This window comes from Lytechinus pictus, chromosome 3 (genome assembly GCF_037042905.1).
Source record: "Lytechinus pictus isolate F3 Inbred chromosome 3, Lp3.0, whole genome shotgun sequence".
Lineage (NCBI taxonomy): Eukaryota > Metazoa > Echinodermata > Echinoidea > Temnopleuroida > Toxopneustidae > Lytechinus > Lytechinus pictus.
Genome location: NC_087247.1, coordinates 42034907 through 42057510, shown reverse-complemented (window position 1 = coordinate 42057510; position 22604 = coordinate 42034907). Strand labels below are relative to the sequence as shown.

The window sequence follows — 22604 nt, the reverse complement described above, 5'->3', positions numbered from 1 at the left end:
TGGGCGAGACAGAAATCAGTTATTTTCACAACACTTTTCAACCTGCTGTCCAAAACAAACGAGGAACTTCAATTTCTTTTGTGGTAACAATAAAGTACTCATGGGTAGTCATGTAAAAAAATGACAACCAACAAAAATATGGTGTCCATGGGTGAATTAAAGGTGAAAATGTTGCGTGTCGTACCTTATGTTTCTGAGCCCCGTACGACACAAAACATTTTCACCTTTAATTCACTATAATCAAACATTTTTTTTTGTTTATCGGTTTTTCAAAGACGATCCCCATACCTTTATCACTGACAGAAAAGAAAATTTTATTACTCAAGCATTCAGCGAAGAGACAAATAATTGTTGCCAAATGTCCCGTACAGAATCGCCCAACACATTCAAATATAAAGGTACAGACAAGACGATGAAGAGAAAATGGTGACAAAATCAGAGTGAGTGTTTGAAGCACGTCATTGATTTGCTTCTCGGATGAGATAAGAATCGTGTTGAAACTGGGTGACTCAAAGGGGAAATAAGTCTAAAACGATAGCAGCTTTTCTTGTGAATCAATACAGTATGCCTAGAAAGGACAGAATTTATTGAGAGTTACCAGACTATACATGTTGATCTACACCTACATTCTGAGTTTGTGGCTATACAGTATCTGTATTAATTTCCTTTTTTATAATGATTTTGTTTCAAACAGTCTATTCGTACTTTATTAAAATCAATATATTGCAATTTGCAAATAATATTATTTTCAGTGAAATGGATCACATTCGAGAAATATCTAAGAAATATCTAAAAATTCACTGCCTTAAATTACAAACACACTGACTTTAATACTTATCATATGATTAAAGATACCAATATCTCATAAAAGGCAAAGGGTTGACTCTGAACAATAAATGCGGATAAATTATATGCGCTCGTTAGTGATTTTGATTTGCTTGCATAATATTAGCAGTTGCTGATCAGCTTCTTAAAGCTCTATACTGTAAATGTACATTTATCATAACATATTATGAGTCTAAAGAGAGGAGAGTCAGGAGACTGAATGGAAAATCTAGAAAAATAATCAACTTGAAAGAGGGACATATATTATCTCAAGTACAATTATGTTTACTCAAAAAAGTACTTAAAACATTCAATGTCTAGTATACCAGTAAAAATATGATATGTATGCACATAACACAAAATTTCTTGTTTCACTTCCCAGTTCTTAGTAAGTGTAGACCACACCTAAAAACTGTTTGTTTGCCTCAACAGAAGAAAAACTTGGCATTGGTCTACGTATGATTAAGTGTTTACAGGAAATTAATGAAAAAAAGCTTTGCTGATTTTATTGTTACCGGTACTCTTTTAATCCTGCATCAATATGTTGAATATTTAAACAAATTAATGAATTTTGTTTGTGTACATGTATACATGAATATCAAAGAGCTTCTAGGATCCATTTTCATATAATGGATATCAAGGGTTGGTTGGTCAGGCACAAGGTTCTCTGCTCATCATTTGGACAATATCCTCATGCACCATTCACTGTTTTTCAATAAACTTTATTTGTACAAAAAAGTGGAAAAACTTGGGAAAACAAGGCTCCGTCTACACACTGTTTTTTAATTCTACTTCTTCTTTCTTTCTTTATCTAATCCTGTATTCATTTCTTTTAGAATTATTATTATTATTTATTTATTTACTCATTATTAATTCAGCAGGGGTCAAATTTGAAGAAAAAAAAACATGAGTTGGTAGGTGTTACTAAAAGGTGTTACTATACTCAATTGGGTCACAGCAAACAAAGCCGTTTTTTTTTGGTCTTCATAAATGCATATAAAAAAACACATTTTCAATGAATTTGATATGTACACCATCCTCTATGTATAATCATCAAACTTCCAATATAAATACAAAAAGGGAAGAAATAAAATTTTATCTCAAGATTTCATTGATCCTGTTTTTTTCTTCCTGATAATATATGAAAATACATATTTTTTCTATAAGGAACGTTCTCGAAAATGCAACAAATCAAGTTAATTAATTATTTGCAAAGCATTAACAGCTTTGTAATATTGACACCTTACAATATTAAAACAATAATCGCATGTCTGAGGATTGACAAATATATACATGCATATCATCCATACAACACTTGAATCATATTATACTCTGTGAATTGAAGTCAGAATATGGAGTACTGACAGGTCTTTCTTTTTTTGCTTCAGAAGTCCTATGGATACAGAGTATCAAATGTGGACCACAAAAACACTTTAGAATTGCTTTAACATGGAAACAATTTATATCAACTGCTACAAACTAAAGTTCACTGATTAATTGTAAGTATAAAGGACTCAAATCAATCAATCAATAAAAAAAAAGTTTCAATTTACCTTTTAAGTTTCCAATATAGAGGAAATCTGGTTTGTATGGAGCAGCACCATCATCTGTTTCTAGTATGAGATTATGGGAGATGTATGGTGCTCCGGGTCGTAACCTCAGATGAAATGGTCTAAAAAGGAAAGAAAATGCAAGAAAATTATCAGTTTCAAGCATACATGTACTGTATAAGCTGTTATTTTCACGTACATAATTTTTCGTGAATCGCAGGGGTCCAACATTTTCGCGGGTTGTTGATTTTGTACCCAACACTTCCACAGTAGTTCAGAGAAGCAAAACTGGTGTTAAACATGTGCAAAAGTATACTCCTCAAAGCCCCCTTGCTGACATGTCTTTTACATGTAAATATGTCCCTGTAAAAACAGTTACAATGTGTGAAAAAAGTGGCTTAAATTTCACTTTTTTGTACCTTTAGATCTGAAAATTCATCATGTCACAATGTGATCTGTAAAAGCAATCTCTGGAAGTTTTGTTTTGTTAGAATCAATTAAAAAAAAAGTTGGTTTACATGTAAGTACAAAAATGTTGAATTTTGTAAACAGAATCTTACACCTCTCAAACCTCTGGTCATGTGTATGAATATTAATGAATATGCAAATAGCTGCCAATTTACATGCATATAGAGTCAATCAGATGACAGAATAGAATCATATTATTTCATGGAAATATATTGTAATATTACAGAGAGTGAATAAATAGTGATTAAAATATGTTAGGAAATATTTAGGCTCTGATTTTGTTTGAGAAATAAAAAGTGAAATTCTAGCTAACTTTTTGAATTACTATTTCTCAACCTTATTTTTTTATATATAGGTGCATATCTCAATTTTTCACCACAGGATGTTTTCAATAGCATACTGTAGTTATGCTGTTGAGAAGTTGGAACTGATTACTAAATGTGTCAATATTTTCGCGCATTGTTAAATTCGCAGCCGATCGGCATTTCACAAAATCCGCGAAAACAACAGCTTATACAGTACATCGTACAGCGAGAGATAGACGTGCACATTTTGAAAATTTTACAAATTACACAAGAGGATATTGCATGGAATATTTGCAGTATAATTTGATAATCAAAATGAAATTTATCAACTCAGATGCAATGCATAAATTGAGTAATGAGTTTATTGCATACACGTATAGTATATGTTTCTGCAACAGGCTCAAAAATTAAATCCAGGCAGAAACATAATTTTTTTTTTCATACAGGAAAAAAAAAATTCCTGTATGAAAAAAAAAATTGAAAAAAACAAACAGAAAAACACTTCAACAGTTTACACAGTACATGTATGCTCCAGATATGGATCTATTGTATGTACATAACTGTTGAATTTTAGGCTTTCAAATTTAAAAAAGGAACCTGAATATTTTATATATGCAGCATACACATGCAAATTTGATTTGTGAGAATTTATATTTTAATTCAACTCGCACCAAATTTGAACCTTTCATGAGGAAACAATTAAAATGCTAACTGCATAATTGCATGCATGATAAGAGAACCGATGCACAGATTTATGTTTTACTTTGATTCTTAATCACATGACTTTCAAAATAGGTGTGATTCAGAGAAATAAGTGTAGTTGAAATTGAAGTTTGATGATGATTTAATTAGCACTATCAGTCTAATAATTTTGTGGGTTATAAGTCCAACATGAATCTTTTGCAAAATGATGATTTGGCAAATTAGCATACCTTGGGCTGAATAGGTAAAAGGGAAAGTTTATTGTGTCTCTGCCCTTAGTTTAATAAATGTTGGGTGAATAATATCATTCGAGGGAAATATATTTGAGTTTTAAAGTAAAGCCACCTGTAAGCTGCTCTCATTCTCAAAAAGTTTCATAAGTTCACATAGAATCTTATTTTTCTATTCGCCCTTTCACACAGTAGAAAAATCGTAATATGAATGATGATTCCAGTGAAAAATAAGGCCAATGACAAATTTTTAGCATGTGTGAAACCAAACTAGAATCACAAACACTTATCACAATCATGAGTGGGTCATTCCATGTCAAATCACCCAATGGGTTTAACCCTACCATTTTTTTATTTTGATTGGCCTAGTGATTTTGAGGTACAAGGGTTCAAAGGTAGGCGGCCACGCCCATTTTTGCCGCAAATCTCTAAATTCAACAGGCCGTATCTCACAAACCCCTGACCCGATTGACCTAAAATTTGGTACTGTGGGATCACAAAAAATGGCCGAGTTATAATTTTCAATTTTTTTGGGTGATTTGACATGGAATGACCCGAATTAAAATTCTACTCCGGAAGTGGATTCCACTTTTTTCACTCAAATTACGGTACAAATTTTCTGTGTGAAAGGTCCAATGATTCTAAAGACAAATTGCAATCATCATTACAATGATGATTAAAGATTAACGTGTAAAAAGGCCCTTAGTCTTATGATGAAACAACTTATTTTCCCTAGAAGCTCAGGAAAACTTTATTAATTTACTTGTATAAATCTATAATACCCAAAAAAATAAATAAATAAAATAAAATAATAGTAATGAAATAAAATAAAATGAAATAACAAATAGAAATAAAAATTAAAAAATAAAGTGAGAGGGAATACTCACCCCCAAAATCAAATAGATTTTGATAAAAGCAAAAATAATAATCATGCTTTGACAAAATATTTACAGAGTGATGATTTTTCAATTTTTTATTTTGTGACATCATGTGTAAATTATATGCAAGCGGCTCCCCCATATGTCATGGATAAAATCATGCAGAACAGTTTTAACTTTCTGAAAAAAAGGCAATTCACATACATTAACAAGAATGCAGATAGGTGACATCACAGATTTTTATGTTTTTCTTTCATTTTCTGTTTGTATTTTATTACAATCAATCTGATGTTTGAGTGAACTTCACTTCAATAACCTGTTAACTTATTTCTTATATCAGCCCCACAACTATGGAACAAACTTCCCCTTGACATTAGGAATTCAACAACTTTACATACAGTGTAATTTCAAATTAAAAGTAAAAACCTATCTATTCCAATAGTATGTACAGCATCTGGAAGGCTCTTACAGCGCAATAGAATACGTATACAAATAGTTTTTGAGCAATATAAATGCATATTATTATCATTATCATTATTAACTTTCACTATTTACTGATTTTCTCAAAATTTTTATTTATCACATTTTTTGTAATTTTTCTGCTTTTCTTTAATAGATTTTGATATTGCACGATGTGGACCCCCCCCCCCCCCATTTAATTCATATACATGTATGATACAATTAATTTTAAACCTAAAACAAAAAAAATTATCCCATTTTGGGCTGGAGGGAACATCTCTTTGCTTCCTTTTTGTAGTTAGCTTAAGCTAGAATAGTGAGATTCGAAAGAAAAATCAGGCTGATAGAAGCACGCCTGAAACCTCACAAACACTGACGTATGTAATTATATATTTGCATATGTACAGTACATTTTGTTCCCGTCATGCAACACGCATAACCAACAAATCAAATAGGCCTACCTTAACAGTCAGTGAACAAATACAATATACATGATGTACAGGACTTAGGGCATAAAATGGAGTAGAATTCACAAGTTCATTATTGATAGATCACGCAATTATTATTTTCAATTTTGAGTCAATGCAAGTTCCTGTTATTTGTATGTACATGTACAAAATACACTTGCATGTAAAGTTATGAGATTTGTTGACTGACTGTACATGAGGTTGTTGTTGCATATTACATGTACCTGACTTTTGTGTTTAATTATCATTAATAAATTTTGATTTAAAAATAAAATGCATAAAAGGGGGCCTACATGAATGTGTATGGGGAAACAAATAAATTGGAATAAATATATAGAGTGGTAACACTACAGGTACAGTAAAATTAGAGGAAGATTGTTTCATATACATTTTTTTCAGGCTGAGAGAGTGTTGCTTTTCAATTATTGTTTACATAAAAATGCATGCAAAGTACATTAATCTTTTATAGGCAGGGTATGGTATAATTTTACTTTTATTTTTGGCTCAACATATTTCCACCAAATTGTCGCTGTAAGTAACGCTTGTAATTTAACACATTGATGGGTTCTAGAGCATAACAATGGGCTTCTTAAAGGAGAATGAAACCCTTGAAACCAGCTGAATCCATATCAAAGAGAAAAATCAAAGAAACATATTGTTGAAAGTTGGAGGAAGATTGAATGAATAATAAGAAAGTTATGAGCATTTGAAAATTGAGATCACTAATGCCATGTAGATCCTCCCATTGGCAATGCAACCAAGATCTGTGATGTCACACACGTACAACTGTCCCTCATTACTTTAGTACTTATTTCACTTATATTCTCACTTTTATAGAGTCTATCACAAGGTGAGGTGTTCTCTTTATGAGAGGACAAGTACAGAGGTTTCACAACATTATATCAATGATGAATCGTTTGTCATATGATTAGAATGAGCAAAAAGAGATGTTTTGGGGTACATTTTCAGTGTCCAAAAGGGGAGAGTTGTCCAGTTTTGGACACTGAAAATATACCCCAAAACATCTCTTTTTGCTCATTCTAATCATATGACAAACGATTCATCAATGATATAATGTTGTGAAACCTCTGTACTTGTCCTCTCATAAAGAGAACACCTCACCTTGTGATAGACTCTATAAAAGTGAGAATATAAGTGAAATAAGTACTAAAGTAATGAGGGAGTTGTACGTGTGTGACATCACAGATCTTGGTCGCATTGCTAATGGGAGGATCTACATGGCATTAGTGATCTCAATATTCAAATGCTCATAACTTTCTTATTATTCATTCAATCTTCCTCAAACTTTCAACAATATGTTTCTTTGATTTTTCTCTTTTATATGGATTCAGATGGTTTCAAGGGTTTCATTCTCCTTTAACATTCCATATTTGGCTTTGAGCCTCCATGCAGCACACCGTTCTTCTGTTGAGGTGATTTTTGGAACCCCAGTACAAGTTTCGAATTTATGGAAATATTGGTTAAATCGCAATATGAATTACAAGATTCATGAATGGTTTGTATGAAATAGGACACAAGTTCTCAAATTTAGCACTATGCCTACATGTATCTAGCAATTTCTGTACCAGAGTTGATCAAAGGAAAATTAGATTCTTTCAAAAATTCAATAGTTGAATATCGTCAGTGATTTAATGAACCGGCTCAAACCTAATTTTCTAAATTTATTTTTTGCATATATTCTGAAAGCCTGTGATTCACTCTATTGATTTGCCAAATTTCAGATCAAAATTTGTATTATTTGAAGAATAAGAGCATATATTTAAATTTTTGGCAAACTGGCTCAACCCCCTCCTTTGATTTTTACGAACTGGCTCAAACCATTCTTTGAGTACAAAGTCTCTAGAATGGCACGCACACGCAGGTCAAAGAACCAACCTAGATGCTGCGTGTAAATTTATGTATAAGTGGTTTGTGCCGCAAAAATATATGCACATGGCAAGAATGATTTTATGAACTGGCTCAAACTGTGGTTTGTGCCGCTAAAAAACAGTGTGTGTGATTTTACGAACTGGCTCAAACCCCATTTTTGGTAAAACATGCACTACATATTAAATATTGAAAGAATTAATACGACTTGCAGACAAAATTTTGTATATGATAAAAGAATAGAATGTACATGTATGCTTTAAATTGGTATCAATAATTGATCTGGTTCCTTTCAAAGCACGAAATTATGAGCGTCTGAAGCCCTTCAAACTTTGAACACAATTATCTAAAAATCATATTTTGGAGACCAGCCGAGGTTTGACCTGGTTCGTAAAATCATCAACGATGTTCCAGTAATTTGCTAACAATTTTCCTGTAATTAATCAAAAATCTTCAATATTAGATAATTTGCTTGTTTCCGAGTGTTTTTTATTATTTTTGCAGTTGAAATAGTACATGTATATTAAAATAGTTTTGTGTTTACTCATGAGACAATAACACATGTGACCATTGATATGAAAGGTATAGCGAAGCGTTGTCGAGATACGTTCTGTTGCAGAAATTTTAAACTTATTATTCATGTGATTGCATTATCTAACCAGCTGGCAACAGATCAGTTGAGCACATAACTTGTGATTTATATCAGAGGTGTTGAGCATGGGGTAAGGACAGCAGCAAGACTTCTCTCCTTACTAACAACTCTCAGACCCCTGTTACATCTGAGAGATTCCCTACCTCGGGCCGGCCCGGGGCCTACCTCGGGTCGGAAAGAAATCAGATGTAAACATTTCAAACCTACCTCGGCCTCCTTTTAGCGAACCTACCCGAGACCACATCCAGAAGTAGTCTCGGGTAGGTATCGGGCCGGCCCCGGTCCACCGATTCGTAGATGTAAACGCACACAAGGTTTCGAACCTATCTCGGTCCGTTCACCAGCTGTCAAATTACGTCATAGCGCGCTATCCCCTCCCCAGCCCCGTTGTTCTTTGAATGTTTTGCGGCATGCGACATGTGAATTGTGATTGATAAAGTCTTTGATTTGAGTGGAAAGAAGGAAGCATTTTAAACGTATCCTCGATCATATCTTCAACGACTGCTGGGATCATCAGCATTCTTCCAGAATCTCGGGTAAAGGTAAAGGGTCGTTTCGACTCTCTCTGGAAATGATCGGCAGTCATGTCACACCCTGTCATTTCTGTGTAGCAGCCGACGAGTGTAACAAAATGTAAACAACTTCAATTAGCGCGCGCAAATTATTCAGAGCCTAGATCGAGAGCGCCCTTTGGTGTCAACTGAATTCGTCTTTGATGCCTGAATGAGTGTACTTATGCCATAAAACCTTTCGCATGATTCCCTCCATATCCTTCAACCCCATAAAAATGTGAAAAGAAAAGAAATAAACAATCTTCAATATAATGACCATCTCGAGTCTCAGTAAACATTAAGTACATTTATAATAGTCATGTTTACACAATCTAAAAACTACATGTAGGCCTACTGTACATGCAGTGCATCTGCACACGGCAGACATGCTTTTATAGTTTTACTTAATTATAATCCTAATTCATCTATCTTGGTTAAAAAATTAATTCTTTCTCTATTAATGCATGTTTGTATTTCTTCAGTTATCCATTATGCACAAGCATACGTATAGAAGAATAGCATACTTCTCACTTGAGACCAAGATTGGTTCTTTTTCTTAAACTATCCAAATCAATAAACTTCATCATTCATGGCACTCCTATTTGGAACTGTCATCACACACTTAAAAACAGGACGCAGGTTATGAATCATAAGGTTACTACAAGTACAGTCATTTGGCCTACAAGCACACACAGCCAGGGCCTACAAGTAAATATGTATGTAAATAGCATTGAACTATATCATTACATACATCGATTCAGTACAGGGGAACACACTTCCCTTGTGGTAGAAAGCATTATGATCTATTTTGTTGTGGGTTGAATTACCCCGGTAACCAGGGTAGACTTGTTGCCAGGATTCAGAACATCAGATTTCCCGCCAGCAGAGACTCTCCTACTCTTTTCAGGAAGTATGCCTAACAAGCCTCCTCCTCTTTACCCTTCTAAAAGAACTCCTGTATTATAAAGTAGGTCCTACCGATCATAAAAAAGGCCCAAAGATTATTAGCATTAGCTACATGTAGGAATAAATCAATATTTTCATTCCTTCAGTTGAATTTTTTTCAAGATAAAAATCATGCTTGATTGATTGAAAACCTGCTATGATCAACAAAACTTTACACTCAAGTCATTTTCTCACTTATTTTCTTTCATTCTCTTTCAATGATAGTTTAAGTGCATAGAATGATTTGATTTTTATGTATGTATATATACTTATTTAATTCTTTAGACTGCTGAAATTCATATGAAAATGAAATACAACCTTTAGTGAGTGTTCAGTAAAAAGTGTACTATACATGTACATGTATGCCTACATGAATGCATAAAGCATAACAATATCGTTTTAGTGACTATTCAAATAGACACATGTACATCTAAATGTACAGGTGGACGGTATTTTAACTGGGTATATTCCAGCATTTTTAAGTACGGTATGCAAATAAATATTGATTACCATTCGCCTTCCTTTTATTTTCTTTTTGGGGGATCTTGTACCCTCATTAATCATACTTATCTACCCACTGTATTAAATCTCACAAATATTTTTCATCCCCTGCGATTTTCTGATGTTCCTCTGAGACTGAGTGATATTCACTACGCCATTGGGAAGTATCCCAGAAAAAAGCTTTTGAGTTGATACAAGTGAAGAATGGTTAATATTGTCATGGATATTTCCTGATCATGGAGAAACCTTGTTATGTTTTGTCATTGAACATTCATGTAGTCATATTTATGGTAATGATCTATTTATGAAATTGGAACAGAATCAAATGTATGTACAATATGAATAAAGATGTCCTGAATAATTCTTATATTTTTTTTAATACATTACTAAAATTGATTGATGATTGATAAGCAAAATAAGCAAGGAATTCTGATTCTGTCAGGTAGACTGTTTTCCCAAGCATGCATATGCCAATGCTAATATTTGCGTCAGACTATCAGTGATTTTCTACATTTTCAGGTTTCAGTCCATTTATTACACAACATTCGGTTTAGAGTACTATATCCATGATTGTATAACAACTATGATTTCATTAAAGCCTTAAATAATGCAATGAAAATATGCTAATTCTTTTAAACTGAATCTTATTTTAATTATCACTGAATTTACAAGCAAAGGAAACACTGATTTCTGAAATTTGTTTTATCATGGGAGTCTGTTTCCAATCCTACATTACATGTACATGTAAGCCCTGATCCATTCTTCTGTGGTCTACTTGGAAACTGTAGATAACAATGCAATTCTCGAGCCTCTGCATCAAGTTTTAACTTCTGTACATAGCATGGATTACAGGGTCACTCCAAAATGCCCAGTTGCTTTAGTCTGTACTCTTTGCTCCCAAAAAGCTTCAAGCAGGTTTCCAAAATAAGGCAAATTGATTTTTATTACAGTCCACACCTGAAAATTAGGCCATCAATGTCAATGTGATTATTCTGCTGCAAAACCTTGCTATAGGGGTGGGAGAGAAGGGGGCAAGATTACCAAAGGGTGATTTTATCAGTATAATAAAGCTGTCTTTTCCCCTTTCTTTTTTCCTCTTTCTCCCTCTTTTTTTCCATCACTGGAAAAAAATCATAGGGTAGGGGCAGATGACCCCAGGAACATTTTGTAAGTAAATGTATGAGAATGACAACCCTTGATAAAACTTTATAAGGATGTTGCCACTTAACAACATGATTTTGGGTTTTGACGTTGGAGTTTATCTTACCTCCCATGTGCCTCAAAGTCAAGTTCCAATTCTTGGGAGGAATCTATTGACCGTCTGGTTCTTTCATGCTTGGAATGTAACTCTTGTGTGTTGTAGCTAAGAAGTTCATAATGTCTAACATAGCGATTCAGTCTCTCACAATCTGATGATAAAACATACAAGAAAAAAAATAATTCAACATTAAGTGTTGTTTGTGAGTAACACCAATTAAAGAAAAATTACATGAAAATAAAAGCAACAAAACAAAGAGGCAATTTGAAATGCTTGACGGCAATGACGGGTGATTATCTTAATCTTAAAGAGAACAAAATGTGTAAATTAATGGCATATATTCTCATCTGCTCAGTAAGTTTAAGGTTATCACATTGTTTGTACTGCTATGTACATATGTCGGGCTACGGCACATGAATAACACTTACGGTATGCCTGCGAGGAGGTCAAAAAGTGGACAGTGGTTCCACACAAAGGGACAAGTACATCTAGCCTGGATGTACATTTGAAGAGTAAAAATCATTGTTACTCTCAATAAGGGCTATAGCTTCTTACCCCAGTCAATTACAGAGAGCCAGTGATTAGATAAACAAGGTCTGGAAATTCATTCTCCCATTAAACTACCATCAAACTTGAAAAAGATCAACATAACAATTTAAAAAGTTTTGACAAAATCATTATAAAATTTCACATTTAATTTTTTTTTGTAAAGAGCCTCTTTGCTAACTTTCATTCATGAAATGTCACATTTTTAATGCTTGTTTTTCAGCACAATGTGCACTCGTTGATCAGCATTACATTTTCTGAAAGTGATATTGGGGAAACATTTTTGAGCTACTTATTTTTTGTTCAGCTACATATGTGGAGATTCAGATCTTGGTATCTATTGAGTATTGATTTTAGTTGCGTTTGTGTAAAATTATAAGTTTTTTTTGTTGATTACCTTACTTAGTATTTTTAAAATGTGCATAAAAAAATGGACACCCCATCATATCACTCATACTTGCTGCATTTACAAGCCACAACTGCCCTGTCTAGGTTGATTCTCTTCAACAGAGTCACTTTTGTTATCTAATTTCATCCATTTATGATCTGCTTTTCATTGTAATCTTGGAGATTATATTTTTATTCCAATACAGCTAAAAAAGTTTTGGTTAAATCTATCACGGGATGTGAAAGTGCACTAAGACCTAGATCTAGCACTAGCGTGCACCGGGCCAAACGAGGCCAGGCTTCTCAGCGCTGCAGCGGCAGTGCTGTGGGGTGCTCAGAGTTCCGGGTCTATCGAGGACCCACAATTTTTTTTTTTTGCTATACCTTCCGGTCCGGGTTCAAGCCGGGTTTTCCTTCCGGGCCCATACATAACAGTGACGCAAAGGACCAATTTTTTTGGTGAGCTTACTGGTCAATGGTAAGCTGACGTAGTTTAAAGTTGAATTAAGAAGGGGGTGAGTTTCCATAAATATGGGTTCCACACACAATATATAGTATACAGGGCTCGACACTAGCGCCGGTCCGACGGTCCCGACCGGTAAAAATTGCTGTCGGGCCAGTAATTTTTCCAAAAATAGCAAGATTTATGGGTCCGACATGACCAGTAAATAAAAACCATTATTGGGCCAGTAACTTTTGTAGAAATGGTCAAATTCACTGGTTCAACATGAACATAAAAAACATTCCATGACTCAAATTGCAAACCATTTTCCTCCCGTTATTTTCTGTCATTCACACACAGAATACACACAGAATGAATCGCATGTAAGTTTTACTAGAGTAACATACAGTGTACATGTGGCCAGCCAATGCACACAGCCCACATGGTAAATTTTCCACTGGCTACACGAACAAAGCTTGGCTAACCTCTGGCAGAAATCTCTCACAGAACTGTCAAAATTCACATTTCACACTCATGAAAAGGCTAAAGTTCTTATAATGTCCATATTTCCTTAAAACTTGGGGTAACTCTGTCATTTGTAAGCAGTAAAAGGAGAATTTTTTCACTTCTGTTTTAGTTCAAACAGATCAGGTTTCGAGTGATATGTCTGAATATATGATACAGAGCTGCCAAGTTGTATTTTGCATTTTCAGTATTCTTTACCCCCAAAATCAGTATTTTGACAAAAAAATCAGTATTTTTACTGAGTGAGATAAATATGCAGACCTGCCATTGCCAACCTCTCTGGGAATGAAAAACTGTATTCTGTGATTAAAAAAACTGTATTTTTCCCCAAAAAAGTGTATTTCATAATAAAATGCTTGGCGCACTCGCTCATCGCAGCGCTCAAGCTGCATGCAAGCTAAAATGCGCACTGCTCTTGCAGATGAAAAAAAAAACACATTAAAACATGTGTATATCTTCACCCTGGTTTTAACAAAATGATTGAAAAAAAAAACAAGTAACCTGAAATTACATTGATCTAATAACCATATTTGTGTACGTTTTATGAAATAGAGACATATAGAGATTATTTTTCTCAATAAATTACGATTTAGTAAAAAAAAAAAAAAAGGATTTTTCAAAGAAAAAAACTTACTGTTGTATTTTGGTTGCAAAAACGTACTGGTTGGCAGGTCTGATGATAGCCCCACATATGCATTTGTGTGTGTGTTGATACACTTGTATGCTTTTCACACTGCATTTCCTTAACCCCATACTATCCTTAACCCCGGACCATTCTTAACCCCATACTATCTGCTTAGCCAGGGTTAACGCCTTAACCTCGGACTATCCCACAGCTCATGAATATTGATGATTTTACCATACAGAGCGTGATTAACGTGCAATTTTGACTTCTGTGATTGGCTATTGCTTAGCCCCACTTTTCCTTAGCCCAGTTTCGTTTCACACAGCATCTCTTAGCACAATTAGCCACATTACGTACTATGCTTCCTTAAGTCTGAAAATACATATGACATGTACATATATCCATACTATGATTGTCTCCGCAACCATGTTGTATCTGTGTATGCCTTCTTAATAAACGCTGTAATTGCCCGCCCATCCTTCCAACCTTATGCAGGCCAAAGAGTTACCTTCAGATTTCCCGTGCTCCTAATTTCCAACATAAAATCAATATCTCTCCCAACCTCACAACCATGCTGACATGATTCTGCCCAGCCTCCCAACCATAATGTAATGTCCCACAGGAACATCTTTAATCGTGATACACAAAATTTCCTGAACGTTTTTCATGCTCCTAATTTGTATCATAGAGCTCAAGGACTCAATGTCTCTCCCAACCTCCCAACCATACTGACATAATTCTTCCCAACCTCCCAACCATAATGTAATGTCTCACAGGAGCATCATAAATTGTGGTACACAAAATTTCCTAAACATTTTCCATGCTCCTAATATGCATCTTAGAGCTCAAGGACTCAATGTCTCTCCCAACCTCACAACCATGCTGACACGATTCTGCCCAGCCTCCCAACCATAATGTAATGTCTCACAGGAACATCATAAATCGCGATACACAAAATTTCCTAAACATTTTCCATGCTCCTAATTGACATCGTAGAGCTCAAGGACTCAAAGTCTCTCCCAACCTCCCAACCATTCTTACCTACTGCCGTAATTCTGCCCAGCCTCCCAACCATAATGTAAAATCTCACAAGAATATCTTAAATCGTGAAACACAATGACAAAATTTCCTAAAGATTTTCCATGCTCTTAATTCCATTAAAAAATCTCAAAAGTCAATGTCTCTCCCAACCTCCCAACCATGCTGGCCTACTGTCGTAATTTTGTCTAGCCTCTCTACCATAATATAATGTCTCACAGGAATATCATAAATCGTGATACACGAAATTCCTAGATATGGCTATTCTCAACAGTAACTCGGCTCTACGTATAAAGTCAGTTGGTATGGTGACACACAACAATCATTTATTGTTACACTGCAATGCCTCACAATCATGCAGCCCCTAATACGTTCACCTTGTGTGTCTAAATTCTGTACTGACGTCAGGTCCTCCCCACTCGATATTATAACATAAAATCCCAATATTATAAAAGAAAAAGTACATAGGGTGGGAGGGGAGGGAAACTTGTTGCCTTGATGGGATTTCAAACTGCAATGGCTTTTATACGTGCACACGTCACTATAGAGCCGGGGTAATAGTATGCAGCGCTTAGAATCATTTGTATTAAGCGCTATATAAATGCTGCATATTATAATGCAAGTTCCCCGATGTGATTAATTCAAATGATATGCAACTAGTGATCAGATGCACGTTCTAATCAATAACTATTTATATAGTTTAGCACCTGACTTATTCTTCAATAAAGATAACACTTGTCTCTCTCAAAATTTTACTGATCACTAAAAATGATCATTACCTTAATCATTTCCTCTTTGCAAGTTCTCCGGCTCGCAGATACAACTTCAACTGCAGTTCATTAGATCCATTATGACTTGTTTCGCCATATTATTCTGAACCTTCTCCATGTCATTATTTTTAATTTTAGTGGGGATGCATATGGGACTCTTGCCAATTTATTTCATGCAATCCCATGGAAGTGTTTCATCTGGACTGCAGGAATCTCCAAAGAAGTGTAAGGATCAGCTCAGAGTCAGAGAGAGTTGCATGCGTTGTGCCTTTATTTTCCTGTGCACGGCAGCATGTAATGAACCCTTGAGTGGTAACCATCCTGCCTGTGGGGAATCTACATGTAGATGGAATGCCAATGCACTACAGAGCACGCACTTAAAAAGTTCATTAAATATCACTTTTGTAACCAAACATACTAATTTCCATACAGTTGCAATTTATTTTTCATTTGTAACCTGGTAATCATTTTGAGAAAGAGTTCCTCTTGCGAGAGCCACCCAAAATAACAAAAGATTGTCAAGACTTCCAGTTCATTCACTTCCTGTTCTTTTCTTTAGTGTTTCTTACCTTGGATTGGAACACACGTCGCTGTAACTGCAGTCAAGATTCTTCCCGCAAGCGCTGATACTGGATGGGGTTTTCATGAGCCGAATCTTCCACTAGTCTAGGCTTTCAGACCCTTTACTAACTAAATAAAACGATGTATATGGACAATAACATGCACTCGGTTCTGCTCGAAAATTTGATGGAATAAAGCCATATTTTGGTATTTCCCCACTCCCATCATATATGTTCTATATCAGGCTATAGGGCTAGATATATTATTTTGAACCTTCTCCATATTTTTATTTTCTATTTTGGGTGGCTGTCGCAAAAGGAACTCTTCAACAGAGCGCTCAAAATCGTGAATGTTGGGCATATCTTCTTGTCTTTCCATTAATGCCCACAATCATTATATTGACTATTATGGCATATGAACGTCAAGATTGACTTTACCTGTGTACGCCCACTATTGGTGGAAAGTCAACTAAGATTGCAAGAAAATTATCATTTTTCAATCTCTATCTTTACTTCAGAAAAAGCAATTAAAATAATTCAATTTAGAGTTAAGAGCCAAGTTTAAGTTATAAGAGGAAGGACAGTGTAAACAAAAATCAAGCATTTGTCTCCTAGAACAAGAAAAAATAAGCCAAACACTGCCAACCTTATTTCACCACACATGGAATAGGACACTACAGTCAGTCGGCAGGTCCCAAGAAAGTGGCTTCTTTCATCCAAGTGATATTCATGACTTGAGATGTTTTGCATATTTAATGAGCTTGATGCGGACCAAAACACCTCTTTTCATTCGGTCATTGCTGCTCTAATTGTGCATCAAATTTCATGATTTTGGTATTTGTGTTTGAATTTATTCAAAGATTTTGTAATATAGGTTAAAATTTTGATCTAAAATATGCTACAAAATAATTATTTTCACCTGACCAAAGTTGCTATTTTCACACTTTCTTTTTGTTTGAGCCCAAATGATTTTTAGATCAAGATAAAGCTGAATATGTATGCTTTAAAATGGTATAGGTTTCAAAATAAGAATTGGTTTAATCGGGTCAAGATCACACTTTTCATTGGCCAATAACATAAAGCAGCTTGAAAACAAGAATACTGCACTCTGATTGGTCAAAGAGACCACACACTGGCAAATTCCAACGGTTCCAGTGCCTGGGTTCATGGGAAGGTCACACTTCCAATGTGGTAATCTCCTCAAAATACCCACGCCTGCTGTTCTGTGAACCTTATCCAGCCAATCAGAACTCTGGATTTCATGCAAGTACAAAATTTCAGAAATCTCGTCTTGTACCTTGGTGGGAAAAGTGTGATCTTGACCCGATTAAAAGGTGCCGCATATCAAGAGTGGCATTGTGAGAAAGTACAGAAGTTCAGCTTTATGGTGATATATATATCATTGAGGCTCAAAATAAAAAGTTTTGCACAATTTGCAAAAGAAAACAGAGGAAGAAAATTCAGTTTTGAGGCACATTTTCAGACCAGAAATTTACTTATTTATCAAAATATTGCATACAAAATAAATGACCAATATGAAAGAATAAAATTTACTCTATCTGATGGTGCAATAATATTTCATTTAACTTGACGTTAAAACAGGTAAATTCTTAGAGAAAGAAAATCTCACGAATCACGAAATTTTGCAAGGAGGATTCAGCCACGAGATGATTTGGATGAATCTGGCCTTTTTGCTCATTAGCATAGGGACCTGCGGTCTGACTGACTAATAATGCAATGGTAGATCTACTAATCTACTAACTAGCCTAACTTTAATACACTATAGCGCCTAGAGAATCACTGAAATCTGAGTGGTCTCCATCACAATAATATTGACAAACGGCTAAATGACAATGAGTGACTTTTCAGGACCATCTTCATGTTATGTTTGGTGTTATACTCATGTATGGTAGGGGGCCCTAAAGCTACGCACCACTCATTGCGCATGCAGTTTTTAATGGCAAATGAGTACTTTGTGTGTGGAACTGTGACTGCAGAGTGACAAACGATTCCTATTCAATTTTTTTCTACAGAGGCTGCAGTAAATCTCTAAATGCAGAGAAAACCCATAACTGTTTGGAAATTTGGAGTTATATTTGCTTAATTTCATATTATCCTATAATAATATGAACATATTTTAGAAATTGAGGCTCTGCGCACCCAACAATGTGAGTTAAGATTTAACATGAATTTCTTTTTATTTCACAAAATCTTTCAGATAATGTTCCTGATATAATCTAAAGTGTACCAAATATCTCATAAAAATTTGAAAGAAATATAGGATTTCCTTTAAAAAAACCTTGGGCACTCACTTTCAGATTGACTCAGAAAACAAAAATGGTACCCCATGTCTGCACACCCATTCACTTTGCACATGATTCTGGGATTTTAATGAGAAAAGCTGCATTTTGAGGCCATCACATGAAATGCCAAAAATTCGTTATTTTTCCACCGTTTTAGTCGAATTTTTAAATGAATATCTGTCTATGTATGGCATGTGTAAAGTTTGTGTTCGTTTAGACCAAAAGCTTCAGTCTCTGTATTTTGGTTGTTCCGCTGAACTACGTTGGCTCCACTCACCATACATAGACTGAAGGGGATGGGGCCCCGTACCTACAGCCAACGTATAGTGAACTAGCGTTTTATAGATCGCGATTTAAAACTGTTTTTTAAGCAAAATTGAAAGTTTCATGGTTTCCATTATCAGGGAAATATAAATAAATTAAGTAATTGCATACCTTGGGCCGGAGTTATTGAAAAAAATCCTCTGGATGATTGAGAAATCTGTCATCTAAGACATTTTCACCTGACCTGACGGTTTTTCTTGCAAGTTGCCATCTTGAATGACGTCATTATCGTTATTAACTTAATGTCTCGAATCGATATATCGCGATTATAACTAGTACTAGTACTAGTATAACTAGTATCGTTTATCTTCGGTTTCGTTCGCATATGGAGCAGATCGTATAATATCGAAAGCAATATCGATATCACATTCGTGATTGTTGACGTTCGTTTGTAAATATTTTATAGTTTGGCTGCCATTTAGACCAAAAGCTTCAGTCTCTGTATTTTGGTTGTTCCGCTGAACTACGTTGGCTCCACTCACCATACATAGACTGAAGGGGATGGGGCCCCGTACCTACAGCCAACGTATAGTGAACTAGCGTTTTATAGATCGCGATTTAAAACTGTTTTTTAAGCAAAATTGAAAGTTTCATGGTTTCCATTATCAGGGAAATATAAATAACTTAAGTAATTGCATACCTTGGGCCGGAGTTATTGAAAAAAATCCTCTGGATGATTGAGAAATCTGTCATCTAAGACATTTTCACCTGACCTGACGGTTTTTCTTGCAAGTTGCCATCTTGAATGACGTCATTATCGTTATTAACTTAATGTCTCGAATCGATATATCGCGATTATAACTAGTACTAGTACTAGTATAACTAGTATCGTTTATCTTCGGTTTCGTTCGCATATGGAGCAGATCGTATAATATCGAAAGCAATATCGATATCACATTCGTGATTGTTGACGTTCGTTTGTAATATTTTATAGTTTGGCTGCCATTTTGACCATTTTTATCGTGTTCAACCCAATTAAACATCGGTAAAGTATATTTTTCATGCCTTTTTCATCTATATCGTTTAAAGTATTTTGATAATTAAATATCAAGTTTTAAAAGTTTGTTGGTTATACATCCTTAGATTGTAAATTCGATGTGTAAAATTACATCAAACTTTGGACTGTGAATTGACAAAAGGGAGGGAATGAGAACACATGCGAGCCCACACGTACACCCTACCGTCGGTAAATGGGGATTACAGTAAAATGTCAGAAATTGTTGAATAAATCCCCAGAAACGACGGTTATTCCTGTCTAGCTGCCATTTTGACCTTTTTTATCGTGTTCAACCCAATTAAACATCGGTAAAGTATATTTTTCATGCCTTTTTCATCTATATCGTTTAAAGTATTTAAATGTTGGAATATAAATAATTAAAAGTTTGTCGTTTATACATCCTTAGATTGTAAATTCGATGTGTAAAATTACATCAAACTTTGGACTGTGAATTGACAAAAGGGAGGGAATGAGAACACATGCGAGCCCACACGTACACCCTACCGTCGGTAAATGGGGATTACAGTAAAATGTCAGAAATTGTTGAATAAATCCCCAGAAACGACGGTTATTCCTGTCTAGTGTTCGTTGTGAATCTCCTTTTATGAGAATCGCGCAGATACATGTGTGCGCAGACAAGGGGGACTGCGCAGACTTGAGGGTTTCTCGGGCAAAGTTCGTGCAGGCTCCACTCCACTTCACTACCGCTACACTACGCTCCACCTACCCGAACTTCGGGACCATGAATGAACTCGATCGGCTATTCCGAGTGACAAAAAGGTGGGATCAAAAAGTGGTTTATTGTAAAAATTATAGAAAAAAAATATAACGAGAAAGAAAAATAGCTTAATTTCTTACTCTACACCCTTATTTCACTCCGTGTCCATCCTCCGGTTATCCTCAAAATTGGTGATTTTAGGCCAGTATCTAATTCCTCACACGTACCGGTATTAACTATTATTATAATTATTCACGGCCGATTTCAAAACATTGCATGTGATTATTGGTCGCAGGCCAAACAGCATAAATATTTGTATTATATTGGATGGCTCAGAAAATACCAGAAATATTCTAAGAGTTTGAAAAAATATTCCACTGATTATTGGAATATTTTGAAATCACCCACTTCCATAATTTAGTGGGCTTCACACCATGTCCATGACGCGCTGGCTGCCAATAGCTAGCCTATAATATAGAGCAGCGGCCCTGCGCCTGCTTACACTCCCAGTCCGGTCCCACTAGCTGGCAGTGGCAGCGGCAGCGCAGCGACGCGACACGTCGCGGTTTCTTAATTTTATTTACATGATTTAAAATGTAAAGACATAGTTATATAATGTGTAATAATGAATCATACTTACGAGATACCCCTATTATCAGGGAAAGAATTATAATTATTTTCCGGATCATTTGGTAAGTATGATGAAAACCTGTACACTGAGAGAATATGTCACAGAAAAGATTCAGTGTTGCGCTGATGAATTGTGCTAGATAACCAGCATGTAAGAGTAAAAATGGTATAAAACTGCACAGTCCATAATGCCACCGAATTGATTTCGAACGGGATTTCGAAAGCCTGAGTCTGAGGCAAAGTCAACATTTTCACTCTAGTTTGATTAAAAGTGAAAGGATTATCACGTTGAAACATTATTTTGCATGTATAGCTGTAAATATGACACTTTGGACTGCAACTTGCATTTGAATTCAGCCATATAGGGCCTTGTGTTCCCAGAATAGATGTACTTTTGAAATTTCATATTTGTCTTGCGGTGACGAATAGGGCCTACTCATCCTACTTATTAAAAGTGAAAGGATTATCACGTTGAAACATTATTTTGCATGTATAGCTGTAAATATGACACTTTGGACTGCAACTTGCATTTGAATTCAGCCATATAGGGCCTTGTGTTCCCAGAATAGATGTACTTTTGAAATTTCATATTTGTCTTGCGGTGACGAGTATAATAGGGCCTACTCATCCTACTTATTAAAAGTGAAAGGATTATTACGTTGAAATATTATTTTGCATGTATAGCTGTAAATATGACACTTTGGACTGCAACTTGCATTTGAATTCAGCCATATAGGGCCTTGTGTTCCCAGAATAGATGTACTTTTGAAATTTCTTATTTGTCTTGCGGTGACGAGTATAATAGGGCCTACTCATCCTACTTATTATACCAGTATAAAGACGAGTATATACAAGCTACTCTATCCGTATGCTTCATCCTTAATAGAAACATGCCTTTTTGTAAACAATGTTCTTTTAAGATACTAAGCTGATTACCGGTATATATATATATATATATATATATATATATATATATATATATATATATATATATATATATATATATATATATATATATATATATATATATATATATATATATATATATATATATATATACA

At 35.0% G+C, this 22604-nt stretch overlaps 1 long non-coding RNA gene across 1 annotated transcript; it reads right to left on the bottom strand.

The window, feature by feature from the left end:
- Positions 1-260: 260 nt before the first annotated feature.
- LOC135153601 (uncharacterized) lies at positions 261-21696 on the bottom strand. The gene is made up of 3 exons (XR_010293085.1): positions 21554-21696; positions 11688-11829; positions 261-2497 (listed from the first exon to the last, which is right to left on the bottom strand). It is a non-coding gene; the product is annotated as an uncharacterized LOC135153601 (long non-coding RNA).
- Positions 21697-22604: the final 908 nt, after the last annotated feature.